At 60.1% G+C, this 12,439-nt stretch overlaps 7 non-coding genes across 7 annotated transcripts; 5 read left to right on the top strand and 2 right to left on the bottom strand.

The window, feature by feature from the left end:
- The first annotated feature begins 605 nt into the window (after nt 1-605).
- On the top strand, nt 606-679 carry TRNAI-AAU. The gene has a single exon. It is a non-coding gene; the product is annotated as a tRNA-Ile (tRNA).
- A 2,740-nt stretch (nt 680-3,419) lies between these two features.
- TRNAI-AAU lies at nt 3,420-3,494 on the top strand. Its single transcript has one exon. It is a non-coding gene; the product is annotated as a tRNA-Ile (tRNA).
- Nucleotides 3,495-6,045: 2,551 nt separating this feature from the next.
- TRNAA-CGC lies at nt 6,046-6,118 on the bottom strand. The gene has a single exon. It is a non-coding gene; the product is annotated as a tRNA-Ala (tRNA).
- Nucleotides 6,119-6,229: 111 nt separating this feature from the next.
- On the top strand, nt 6,230-6,303 carry TRNAI-AAU. The gene has a single exon. It is a non-coding gene; the product is annotated as a tRNA-Ile (tRNA).
- A 2,539-nt stretch (nt 6,304-8,842) lies between these two features.
- On the bottom strand, nt 8,843-8,915 carry TRNAA-CGC. Its single transcript has one exon. It is a non-coding gene; the product is annotated as a tRNA-Ala (tRNA).
- A 110-nt stretch (nt 8,916-9,025) lies between these two features.
- Nucleotides 9,026-9,100, top strand: TRNAI-AAU. The gene has a single exon. It is a non-coding gene; the product is annotated as a tRNA-Ile (tRNA).
- Nucleotides 9,101-11,839: 2,739 nt separating this feature from the next.
- On the top strand, nt 11,840-11,913 carry TRNAI-AAU. The gene has a single exon. It is a non-coding gene; the product is annotated as a tRNA-Ile (tRNA).
- Nucleotides 11,914-12,439: the final 526 nt, after the last annotated feature.

Here is a 12,439-nt window from a genome sequence, read left to right as displayed (position 1 = left end):
TTGGGTCCCGCCAGAACCGCATCGTCACAGTGAGTAATTCTGCATTTGAGTGGCTCTCCCTCCCGGCCAATGAGCTTGGCGTAGACTAGCAGGGAGGGAGGAGGAAAGGGATCGTGCTCCAGTGAGAGCTCAGCGAGAAAGGCCCAGGTCCCCCACTAGAGCAGAGCAGAGCAGGCTGGAGAATGTGTGTATGGATCTGACTACTTTTCCCATGCTCTTCCATTTGAGCTAACTTCCCCAAGCTGTCTCCAGCCTCCCAGTCAGCGCAAGGGGGAGGAGGGCCGGGGAGGAAGAGCTTTGTGCTGGGCAAGGGCTGGCTTTTTGGGAGGCCAAGCGGGGAGAGGGATGGAGGCCACTGGAGGAGCTGAGCCGTCTGACTGTCCATGGCGTCTAAAAGAAGGTCCCGTTGCTCCCTTGGCGCTGGAGCATGCGGGCATTGATCCCGCTGCCTCTCGCGTGCGAAGCGAGCGCTCTACCACTTGAGCTAATTCCCCTGCCTTGAAAGCAAGCGGCTTGATCCAGCCATTCGATAACGGAGGCCACACCGTCCACGCGCCAGCCGGTGACTCCTTCCAAAAGGGACAGGAAAGAAAGGGCTTGCTGTGGGCCGGCTAGCTCAGCTGGTTAGAGCGTGGTGCTAATAACGCCAAGGTCATGGGTTCAAGCCCCATGCTCGCCACTCCGTGGCTGGGATGGAGAGGGTGGCTTCTGTGCTTTTGGCTGACTGCTAGGGGTGGCAGAGGCCAAAACCAGGTGGGCTGGCAGCAGCCAAGAGCCCTGCTGGGCGAAGGGACCGGCCGGCGCAGGCGCTGGGCAGGACCAGGCTCCGGATGCCTCCTTTCCTCCCCTCCCTGGGCTCCTCGCTCGACCTGCTGCCTGAAAGGGACTTGGGCCCGGGGAGGAGAAGGGTGAGCCTGGCCGGCTGCCTTCCAGGTTCCTAGGAGACGAGGCTTGAGCTGCCCACCCGGGAAGCCAAAATCGCAGGCCTGCCGGCTCGCCCCCATTGTCCGCAGGGGGTTGACCTGATGGCCCGAATTCTTGCCGGCCGCCAGCTCCACCCAAATGTACCCGAGACCGGATCCCGCTCCCCAGCCCAAGCCACAGAGGAAGGCTTAATACTCGGCAACCCCAACCTAGGCGAGAGGCTTCACACGCCGCCTGCGCAGGGTGACCTTTGGGACTTCCCTGGACCCCATCCTCCCACCGCCCACAGACAGACCCCCCAAGCCCAAACTTGAGCCCACACCTCAGACAGGAAGGAGCAGGACCACCACTCCGCCCAGGGGCACCACCACTCGAAGTCAGCTTCGCTTGCTTTCTCTTCTACCCCTTTCCTCCCAAATTAAGCGCGCCTCACGGGAGCCGGCCCTGGGAAGACACAGGGAAGACGCAGACACGGCACTCTGACTCGCGGAAGCCAAACGCCCATACCGAGAGTTTAGCACAGGCTCTTGAGGCACTGGAGGAAACCCATGCAGACGCACTGACGGAGCTAAGCTTTACGGCCAAGGGCCCTACCTGTGCAGAAAGCCAACTTTCTTGTGAAAATGACTCCTCTTTCGGCTCCCCTTCCAAACTTCCAAATGGGAAAACACACACACACACACACACACACAAACACCCAAACGGGCCTAACGCTGGGGCCAGTCGAAAAAGAAAAGAAAGGAAAAGCGTTCTAAATGGCCACCCTGCCAGAATTGTACAGCCCCGCAAGTGAAACCCGTGGCAGGGACATTACACAGAAAAGGGCAATGGAAAGCTGCCCAAATTGAGATGATGTGGAAAGCGACAGCCCCATCGCTACTCCTACTAGGCACACTTCTTGCAACCGCTGATGAACGTCCAGGTGCTTTTCGCATCCAAGCCCACCCCAGGGGAAGACCTTGAGAAGCTTCCCGTGGCTTGCCTAGTTCAGCTGGTCAGAGAATGGCACTCCTGGAGGCAAGATGGTGCAGAGGAGCCCCTGGGTGGCTGTGGGCCTGGGGAGGATGCCTTTTGATTTTTTGGCCTGACCGCTACGGGCAGCAAGGCCAAAAGTCAGATGGCCGGCTCTCCCACCCACCACGCTCATCGGGAGCCCTTAGTCGACAGGCTTGGAGAACGCGGGCATCGCCCCCCACTACCTCTCGCATGCAATGCGAGCGCTCTACCGCTTGAGCTTATTCCCCACGGCTGGCCTGCTTCTCGGGCACTGGGGAAAAAAAGCCAAGGGCTCTGTGGCCTTAAGCAGAACGCAGCCTGAGATTGGGTGGGGGGGCTACCCAGAGCTGGGGAAGGGGGTCCGAGTCCCAGCCACGCGCCTCGGCACAAACACCAACGCTCCCTCCCTGGAGTGTGTCTGGGCTGAGAGTTAGCCCCTGAAACAAGCATCAAACTTCAGAAGACAACGCAGGGATAGATCGCTTGATGATTGCCTGCTCTGGCCATTGCCTCTGAAGCACCTGGCATCGGCCTCTGTCAGAAGACGTGATACTGGCCTAGATGGACCATTGGTCTCACCCAGGAGGGCCGTTCTTATCTTCACCACTTTCCTCTAACCCGAGCAAAGCCAGGAGCAGGCCCAGCTCAGCCACTCGAGCAGGCTCTCTGGCCCAGCCTACAGCCAAACCACCCTGCCTCCGCCAGGATAGACACCCACCGACTCCCTCTTCCAGACCAACGCAGCCCTTCCCCGCTTTGGCTGTCTCCAAGCTGTCTGCGTGCTCTGCTCTGCTCTGCTCTGCTCCACGGCTGCCATGCTGCCTGAGATGAGGAGGCTGCGTGGTCTCACGGTCTCAGCTGAGCTGGTATCACGTGCCACCCCGCCCATCTCCTCCTTCCCTTCATGGACCCCTGGGATGTGAGTAATTCTGTATTTGAGTGGCTCTCCCTCCCGGCCAATGAGCTTGGCGTAGACTAGCAGGGAGGGAGGAGGAAAGGGATCGTGCTCCAGTGAGAGCTCAGCGAGAAAGGCCCAGGTCCCCCACTAGAGCAGAGCAGAGCAGAGCAGGCTGGAGAATGTGTGTATGGATCTGACTACTTTTCCCATGCTCTTCCATTTGAGCTAACTTCCCCAAGCTGTCTCCAGCCTCCCAGTCAGCGCAAGGGTGAGGAGGGCCGGGGAGGAAGAGCTTTGTGCTGGGCAAGGGCTGGCTTTTTGGGAGGCCAAGCGGGGAGAGGGATGGAGGCCACTGGAGGAGCTGAGCCGTCTGACTGTCCATGGCGTCTAAAAGAAGGTCCCGTTGCTCCCTTGCCGCTGGAGAATGAGGGCATTGATCCCGCTGCCTCTCGCATGTGAAGCGAGCGCTCTACTACTTGAGCTAATTCCCCTGCCTTAGCAGCGAGGGGCTTGATCCAGCCATTCGATAACGGAGGCCACACCGGCCGCGCGCCAGCCGGTGACTCCTTCCAAAAGGGACAGGCAAGCACAGGCTTCCTGTGGCCCAGCTAGCTCAGTTGGTTAGAGCGTGGTGCTAATAATGCCAAGGTCATGGGTTCAAGCCCCATGCTGGCCACTGGATGCAGAGGGTGGCTTCTGCTCTTTTGGCTGACTGCTAGGGGTGGCAGAGGCCAAAACCAGGTGGGCTGGCAGCAGCCAAGAGCCCTGCTGGGCGAAGGGACCGGCCGGCGCAGGCGCTGGGCAGGACCAGGCTCCGGGCGCCTCCTTTCCTCCCCTCCCTGGGCTCCTCATCTCGACCTGCTGCCTGAAAGGCACTTGGGCCCGGGGAGGAGAAGGGTGAGCCTGGCCGGCTGCCTTCCAGGTTCCTAGGAGACGAGGCTTGAGCTGCCCGCCCGGGAAGCCAAAATCACAGGCCTGCCGGCTCACCCTCATTGTACGCAGGGGGTTGACCTGATGGCCCGAATTCTTGCCGGCCGCCAGCTCCAAGCAAATGTACCCGAGACCGGATCCCGCTCCCCAGCCCAAGCCACAGAGGAAGGCTTAATACTCGGCAACCCCAACCTAGGCGAGAGGCTTCACACGCCGCCTGCGCAGGGTGACCTTTGGGACTTCCCTGGACCCCATCCTCCCACCGCCCACAGACAGACCCCCCAAGCCCAAACTTGAGCCCACACCTCAGACAGGAAGGAGCAGGACCACCACTCCGCCCAGGGGCACCACCACTCGAAGTCAGCTTCGCTTGCTTTCTCTTCTACCCCTTTCCTCCCAAATTAAGCGCGCCTCACGGGAGCCGGCCCTGGGAAGACACAGGGAAGACGCAGACACGGCACTCTGACTCGCGGAAGCCAAACGCCCATACCGAGAGTTTAGCACAGGCTCTTGAGGCACTGGAGGAAACCCATGCAGACGCACTGACGGAGCTAAGCTTTACGGCCAAGGGCCCTACCTGTGCAGAAAGCCAACTTTCTTGTGAAAATGACTCCTCTTTCGGCTCCCCTTCCAAACTTCCAAATGGGAAAACACACACACACACACACACACACACAAACACCCAAACGGGCCTAACGCTGGGGCCAGTCGAAAAAGAAAAGAAAGGAAAAGCGTTCTAAATGGCCACCCTGCCAGAATTGTACAGCCCCGCAAGTGAAACCCGTGGCAGGGACATTACACAGAAAAGGGCAATGGAAAGCTGCCCAAATTGAGATGATGTGGAAAGCGACAGCCCCATCGCTACTCCTACTAGGCACACTTCTTGCAACCGCTGATGAACGTCCAGGTGCTTTTCGCATCCAAGCCCACCCCAGGGGAAGACCTTGAGAAGCTTCCCGTGGCTTGCCTAGTTCAGCTGGTCAGAGAATGGCACTCCTGGAGGCAAGATGGTGCAGAGGAGCCCCTGGGTGGCTGTGGGCCTGGGGAGGATGCCTTTTGATTTTTTGGCCTGACCGCTACGGGCAGCAAGGCCAAAAGTCAGATGGCCGGCTCTCCCACCCACCACGCTCATCGGGAGCCCTTAGTCGACAGGCTTGGAGAACGCGGGCATCGCCCCCCACTACCTCTCGCATGCAATGCGAGCGCTCTACCGCTTGAGCTTATTCCCCACGGCTGGCCTGCTTCTCGGGCACTGGGGAAAAAAAGCCAAGGGCTCTGTGGCCTTAAGCAGAACGCAGCCTGAGATTGGGTGGGGGGGCTACCCAGAGCTGGGGAAGGGGGTCCGAGTCCCAGCCACGCGCCTCGGCACAAACACCAACGCTCCCTCCCTGGAGTGTGTCTGGGCTGAGAGTTAGCCCCTGAAACAAGCATCAAACTTCAGAAGACAACGCAGGGATAGATCGCTTGATGATTGCCTGCTCTGGCCATTGCCTCTGAAGCACCTGGCATCGGCCTCTGTCAGAAGACGTGATACTGGCCTAGATGGACCATTGGTCTCACCCAGGAGGGCCGTTCTTATCTTCACCACTTTCCTCTAACCCGAGCAAAGCCAGGAGCAGGCCCAGCTCAGCCACTCGAGCAGGCTCTCTGGCCCAGCCTACAGCCAAACCACCCTGCCTCCGCCAGGATAGACACCCACCGACTCCCTCTTCCAGACCAACGCAGCCCTTCCCCGCTTTGGCTGTCTCCAAGCTGTCTGCGTGCTCTGCTCTGCTCTGCTCTGCTCCACGGCTGCCATGCTGCCTGAGATGAGGAGGCTGCGTGGTCTCACGGTCTCAGCTGAGCTGGTATCACGTGCCACCCCGCCCATCTCCTCCTTCCCTTCATGGACCCCTGGGATGTGAGTAATTCTGTATTTGAGTGGCTCTCCCTCCCGGCCAATGAGCTTGGCGTAGACTAGCAGGGAGGGAGGAGGAAAGGGATCGTGCTCCAGTGAGAGCTCAGCGAGAAAGGCCCAGGTCCCCCACTAGAGCAGAGCAGAGCAGAGCAGGCTGGAGAATGTGTGTATGGATCTGACTACTTTTCCCATGCTCTTCCATTTGAGCTAACTTCCCCAAGCTGTCTCCAGCCTCCCAGTCAGCGCAAGGGGGAGGAGGGCCGGGGAGGAAGAGCTTTGTGCTGGGCAAGGGCTGGCTTTTTGGGAGGCCAAGCGGGGAGAGGGATGGAGGCCACTGGAGGAGCTGAGCCGTCTGACTGTCCATGGCGTCTAAAAGAAGGTCCCGTTGTTCCCTTGCCGCTGGAGAATGCGGGCATCGATCCCGCTGCCTCTCGCATGCGAAGCGAGCGCTCTACCACTTGAGCTAATTCCCCTGCCTTAGCAACGAGGGGCTTGATCCAGCCATTCAATAATGGAGGCCACACCGTCCGCGCGCCAGCCGGTGACTCCTTCCAAAAGGGACAGGCAAGCAAGGGCTTCCTGGGGGCCGGCTAGCTCAGCTGGTTAGAGCATGGTGCTAATAACACCAAGGTCATGGGTTCAAGCCCCATGCTGGCCACTGGATGGAGAGGGTGGCTTCTGCTCTTTTGGCTGACTGCTAGGGGTGGCAGAGGCCAAAACCAGGTGGGCTGGCAGCAGCCAAGAGCCCTGCTGGGCGAAGGGACCGGCCGGCGCAGGCGCTGGGCAGGACCAGGCTCCGGGCGCCTCCTTTCCTCCCCTCCCTGGGCTCCTCATCTCGACCTGCTGCCTGAAAGGGACTTGGGCCCGGGGAGGAGAAGGGTGAGCCTGGCCGGCTGCCTTCCAGGTTCCTAGGAGACGAGGCTTGAGCTCCCCGCCCGGGAAGCCAAAATCGCAGGCCTGCCGGCTCGCCCCCATTGTCCGCAGGGGGTTGACCTGATGGCCCGTATTCTTGCCGGCCGCCAGCTCCATCCAAATGTACCCGAGACCGGATCCCGCTCCCCAGCCCAAGCCACAGAGGAAGGCTTAATACTCGGCAACCCCAACCTAGGCGAGAGGCTTCACACGCCGCCTGCGCAGGGTGACCTTTGGGACTTCCCTGGACCCCATCCTCCCACCGCCCACAGACAGACCCCCCAAGCCCAAACTCGAGCCCACACCTCAGACAGGAAGGAGCAGGACCACCACTCCGCCCAGGGGCACCACCACTCGAAGTCAGCTTCACTTGCTTTCTCTTCTACCCCTTTCCTCCCAAATTATGCGCGCCTCACGGGAGCCGGCCCTGGGAAGACACAGGGAAGACGCAGACACGGCACTCTGACTAGCGGAAGCCAAACGCCCATACCGAGAGTTTAGCACAGGCTCTTGAGGCACTGGAGGAAACCCATGCAGACGCACTGACGGAGCTAAGCTTTACGGCCAAGGGCCCTACCTGTGCAGAAAGCCAACTTTCTTGTGAAAATGACTCCTCTTTCGGCTCCCCTTCCAAACTTCCAAATGGGAAAACACACACACACACACACACACACAAACACCCAAACGGGCCTAACGCTGGGGCCAGTCGAAAAAGAAAAGAAAGGAAAAGCGTTCTAAATGGCCACCCTGCCAGAATTGTACAGCCCCGCAAGTGAAACCCGTGGCAGGGACATTACACAGAAAAGGGCAATGGAAAGCTGCCCAAATTGAGATGATGTGGAAAGCGACAGCCCCATCGCTACTCCTACTAGGCACACTTCTTGCAACCGCTGATGAACGTCCAGGTGCTTTTCGCATCCAAGCCCACCCCAGGGGAAGACCTTGAGAAGCTTCCCGTGGCTTGCCTAGTTCAGCTGGTCAGAGTGTGGCACTCCTGGAGGCAAGATGGTGCAGAGGAGCCCCTGGGTGGCTGTGGGCCTGGGGAGGATGCCTTTTGATTTTTCGGCCTGACCGCTACGGGCAGCAAGGCCAAAAGTCAGATGGCCGGCTCTCCCACCCACCACGCTCATCGGGAGCCCTTAGTCGACAGGCTTGGAGAACGCGGGCATCGCCCCCCACTACCTCTCGCATGCAATGCGAGCGCTCTACCGCTTGAGCTTATTCCCCACGGCTGGCCTGACTCTCAGGCACCGGGCAAAAAAAGCCAAGGGCTCTGTGGCCTTAAGCAGAACGCAGCCTGAGATTGGGTGGGGGGGCTACCCAGAGCTGGGGAAGGGGGTCCGAGTCCCAGCCACGCGCCTCGGCACAAACACCAACTCTCCCTCCCTGGAGTGTGTCTGGGCTGAGAGTTAGCCCCTGAAACAAGCATCAAACTTCAGAAGACAACGCAGGGATAGATCGCTTGAAGACTGCCTGCTCTGGCCATTGCCTCTGAAGCACCTGGCATCGGCCTCTGTCAGAAGACATGATACTGGCCTAGATGGACCATTGGTCTCACCCAGGAGGGCCGTTCTTATCTTCAACACTTTCCTCTAACCCGAGCAAAGCCAGGAGCAGGCCCAGCTCAGCCACTCGAGCAGGCTCTCTGGCCCAGCCTACAGCCAAACCACCCTGCCTCCGCCAGGATAGACACCCACCGACTCCCTCTTCCAGACCAACGCAGCCCTTCCCCGCTTTGGCTGTCTCCAAGCTGTCTGCGTGCTCTGCTCTGCTCTGCTCCACGGCTGCCATGCTGCCTGAGATGAGGAGGCTGCGTGGTCTCACGGTCTCAGCTGAGCTGGTATCACGTGCCACCCCGCCCATCTTCTCCTTCCCTTCATGGACCCCTGGGATGTGAGTAATTCTGTATTTGAGTGGCTCTCCCTCCCGGCCAATGAGCTTGGCGTAGACTAGCAGGGAGGGAGGAGGAAAGGGATCGTGCTCCAGTGAGAGCTCAGCGAGAAAGGCCCAGGTCCCCCACTAGAGCAGAGCAGAGTAGGCTGGAGAATGTGTGTATGGATCTGACTACTTTTCCCATGCTCTTCCATTTGAGCTAACTTCCCCAAGCTGTCTCCAGCCTCCCAGTCAGCGCAAGGGGGAGGAGGGCCGGGGAGGAAGAGCTTTGTGCTGGGCAAGGGCTGGCTTTTTGGGAGGCCAAGCGGGGAGAGGGATGGAGGCCACTGGAGGAGCTGAGCTGTCTGACTGTCCATGGCGTCTAAAAGAAGGTCCCGTTGCTCCCTTGCCGCTGGAGAATGCGGGCATTGATCCCGCTGCCTCTCGCATGCGAAGCGAGCGCTCTACCACTTGAGCTAATTCCCCTGCCTTACCAGTGAGGGGCTTGATCCAGCCATTTGATAACGGAGGCCACACCGGCCGCGCGCCAGCCGGTGACTCCTTCCGAAAGGGACAGGCAAGCAAGGGCTTCCTGTGGACCGGCTAGCTCAGCTGGTTAGAGCGTGGTGCTAATAACGCCAAGGTCATAGGTTCAAGCCCCATGCTGGCCACTGGATGGAGAGGGTGGCTTCTGCTCTTTTGGCTGACTGCTAGGGGTGGCAGAGGCCAAAACCAGGTGGGCTGGCAGCAGCCAAGAGCCCTGCTGGGCGAAGGGACCGGCCGGCGCAGGCGCTGGGCAGGACCAGGCTCCGGGCGCCTCCTTTCCTCCCCTCCCTGGGCTCCTCATCTCGACCTGCTGCCTGAAAGGGACTTGGGCCCGGGGAGGAGAAGGGTGAGCCTGGCCGGCTGCCTTCCAGGTTCCTAGGAGACGAGGCTTGAGCTGCCCGCCCGGGAAGCCAAAATCACAGGCCTGCCGGCTCGCCCTCATTGTACGCAGGGGGTTGACCTGATGGCCCGAATTCTTGCCGGCCGCCAGCTCCACCCAAATGTACCCGAGACCGGATCCCGCTCCCCAGCCCAAGCCACAGAGGAAGGCTTAATACTCGGCAACCCCAACCTAGGCGAGAGGCTTCACACGCCGCCTGCGCAGGGTGACCTTTGGGACTTCCCTGGACCCCATCCTCCCACCGCCCACAGACAGACCCCCCAAGCCCAAACTCGAGCCCACACCTCAGACAGGAAGGAGCAGGACCACCACTCCGCCCAGGGGCACCACCACTCTAAGTCAGCTTCACTTGCTTTCTCTTCTACCCCTTTCCTCCCAAATTATGCGCGCCTCACGGGAGCCGGCCCTGGGAAGACACAGGGAAGACGCAGACACGGCACTCTGACTAGCGGAAGCCAAACGCCCATACCGAGAGTTTAGCACAGGCTCTTGAGGCACTGGAGGAAACCCATGCAGACGCACTGACGGAGCTAAGCTTTACGGCCAAGGGCCCTACCTGTGCAGAAAGCCAACTTTCTTGTGAAAATGACTCCTCTTTCGGCTCCCCTTCCAAACTTCCAAATGGGAAAACGCACACACACACAAACACCCAAACGGGCCTAACGCTGGGGCCAGTCGAAAAAGAAAAGAAAGGAAAAAAGTTCTAAATGGCCACCCTCCCAGAATTGTACAGCCCCGCAAGTGAAACCCGTGGCAGGGACATTACACAGAAAAGGACAATGGAAAGCTGCCCAAATTGAGATGATGTGGAAAGCGACAGCCCCATCGCTACTCCTACTAGGCACACTTCTTGCAACCGCTGATGAACGTCCAGGTGCTTTTCGCATCCAAGCCCACCCCAGGGGAAGACCTTGAGAAGCTTCCCGTGGCTTGCCTAGTTCAGCTGGTCAGAGTGTGGCACTCCTGGAGGCAAGATGGTGCAGAGGAGCCCCTGGGTGGCTGTGGGCCTGGGGAGGATGCCTTTTGATTTTTCGGCCTGACCGCTACGGGCAGCAAGGCCAAAAGTCAGATGGCCGGCTCTCCCACCCACCACGCTCATCGGGAGCCCTTAGTCGACAGGCTTGGAGAACGCGGGCATCGCCCCCCACTACCTCTCGCATGCAATGCGAGCGCTCTACCGCTTGAGCTTATTCCCCACGGCTGGCCTGACTCTCAGGCACCGGGCAAAAAAAGCCAAGGGCTCTGTGGCCTTAAGCAGAACGCAGCCTGAGATTGGGTGTGGGGGCTACCCAGAGCTGGGGAAGGGGGTCCGAGTCCCAGCCACGCGCCTCGGCACAAACACCAACGCTCCCTCCCTGGAGTGTGTCTGGGCTGAGAGTTAGCCCCTGAAACAAGCACCAAACTTCAGAAGACAACGCAGGGATAGATCGCTTGATGATTGCCTGCTCTGGCCATTGCCTCTGAAGCACCTGGCATCGGCCTCTGTCAGAAGACGTGATACTGGCCTAGATGGACCATTGGTCTCACCCAGGAGGGCCGTTCTTATCTTCACCACTTTCCTCTAACCCGAGCAAAGCCAGGAGCAGGCCCAGCTCAGCCACTCGAGCAGGCTCTCTGGCCCAGCCTACAGCCAAACCACCCTGCCTCCGCCAGGATAGACACCCACCGACTCCCTCTTCCAGACCAACGCAGCCCTTCCCCGCTTTGGCTGTCTCCAAGCTGTCTGCGTGCTCTGCTCTGCTCTGCTCTGCTCTGCTCCACGGCTGCCATGCTGCCTGAGATGAGGAGGCTGCGTGGTCTCACGGTCTCAGCTGAGCTGGTATCACGTGCCACCCCGCCCATCTCCTCCTTCCCTTCATGGACCCCTGGGATGTGAGTAATTCTGTATTTGAGTGGCTCTCCCTCCCGGCCAATGAGCTTGGCGTAGACTAGCAGGGAGGGAGGAGGAAAGGGATCGTGCTCCAGTGAGAGCTCAGCGAGAAAGGCCCAGGTCCCCCACTAGAGCAGAGCAGAGCAGAGCAGGCTGGAGAATGTGTGTATGGATCTGACTACTTTTCCCATGCTCTTCCATTTGAGCTAACTTCCCCAAGCTGTCTGCAGCCTTCCAGTCAGCGCAAGGGGGAGGAGGGCCGGGGAGGAAGAGCTTTGTGCTGGGCAAGGGCTGGCTTTTTGGGAGGCCAAGCGGGGAGAGGGATGGAGGCCACTGGAGGAGCTGAGCCGTCTGACTGTCCATGGCGTCTAAAAGAAGGGCAAGAGAAGGTCCTGTTGCTCCCTTGCCGCTGGAGAACGCGGGCATTGATCCCGCTGCCTCTCGCATGCGAAGCGAGCGCTCTACCACTTGAGCTAATTCCCCTGCCTTAGCAGAGAGGGGCTTGATCCAGCCATTCGATAACGGAGGCCACACCGGCCGCGCGCCAGCCGGTGACTCCTTCCGAAAGGGACAGGCAAGCAAGGGCTTCCTGTGGGCCGGCTAGCTCAGCTGGTTAGAGCGTGGTGCTAATAATGCCAAGGTCATGGGTTCAAGCCCCATGCTGGCCACTGGATGGAGAGGGTGGCTTCTGCTCTTTTGGCTGACTGCTAGGGGTGGCAGAGGCCAAAACCAGGTGGGCTGGCAGCAGCCAAGAGCCCTGCTGGGCGAAGATACCGGCCGGCGCAGGCGCTGGGCAGGACCAGGCTCCGGGCGCCTCCTTTCCTCCCCTCCCTGGGCTCCTCATCTCGACCTGCTGCCTGAAAGGGACTTGGGCCCGGGGAGGAGAAGGGTGAGCCTGGCCGGCTGCCTTCCAGGTTCCTAGGAGACGAGGCTTGAGCTGCCCGCCCGGGAAGCCAAAATCGCAGGCCTGCCGGCTCGCCCCCATTGTCCGCACGGGGTTGACCTGATGGCCCGAATTCTTGCCGGCCGCCAGCTCCACCCAAATGTACCCGAGAATGGATCCCGCTCCCCAGCCCAAGCCACAGAGGAAGGCTTAATACTCGGCAACCCCAACCTAGGCGAGAGGCTTCACACGCCGCCTGCGCAGGGTGACCTTTGGGACTTCCCTGGACCCCATCCTCCCACCGCCCACAG

The sequence above is a fragment of the Mauremys mutica genome, chromosome 1 (assembly GCF_020497125.1).
Source record: "Mauremys mutica isolate MM-2020 ecotype Southern chromosome 1, ASM2049712v1, whole genome shotgun sequence".
Lineage (NCBI taxonomy): Eukaryota > Metazoa > Chordata > Testudines > Geoemydidae > Mauremys > Mauremys mutica.
The sequence above is the reverse complement of the archived record's forward strand: the minus strand, read 5'-3'. Positions and strand labels throughout refer to the sequence as shown.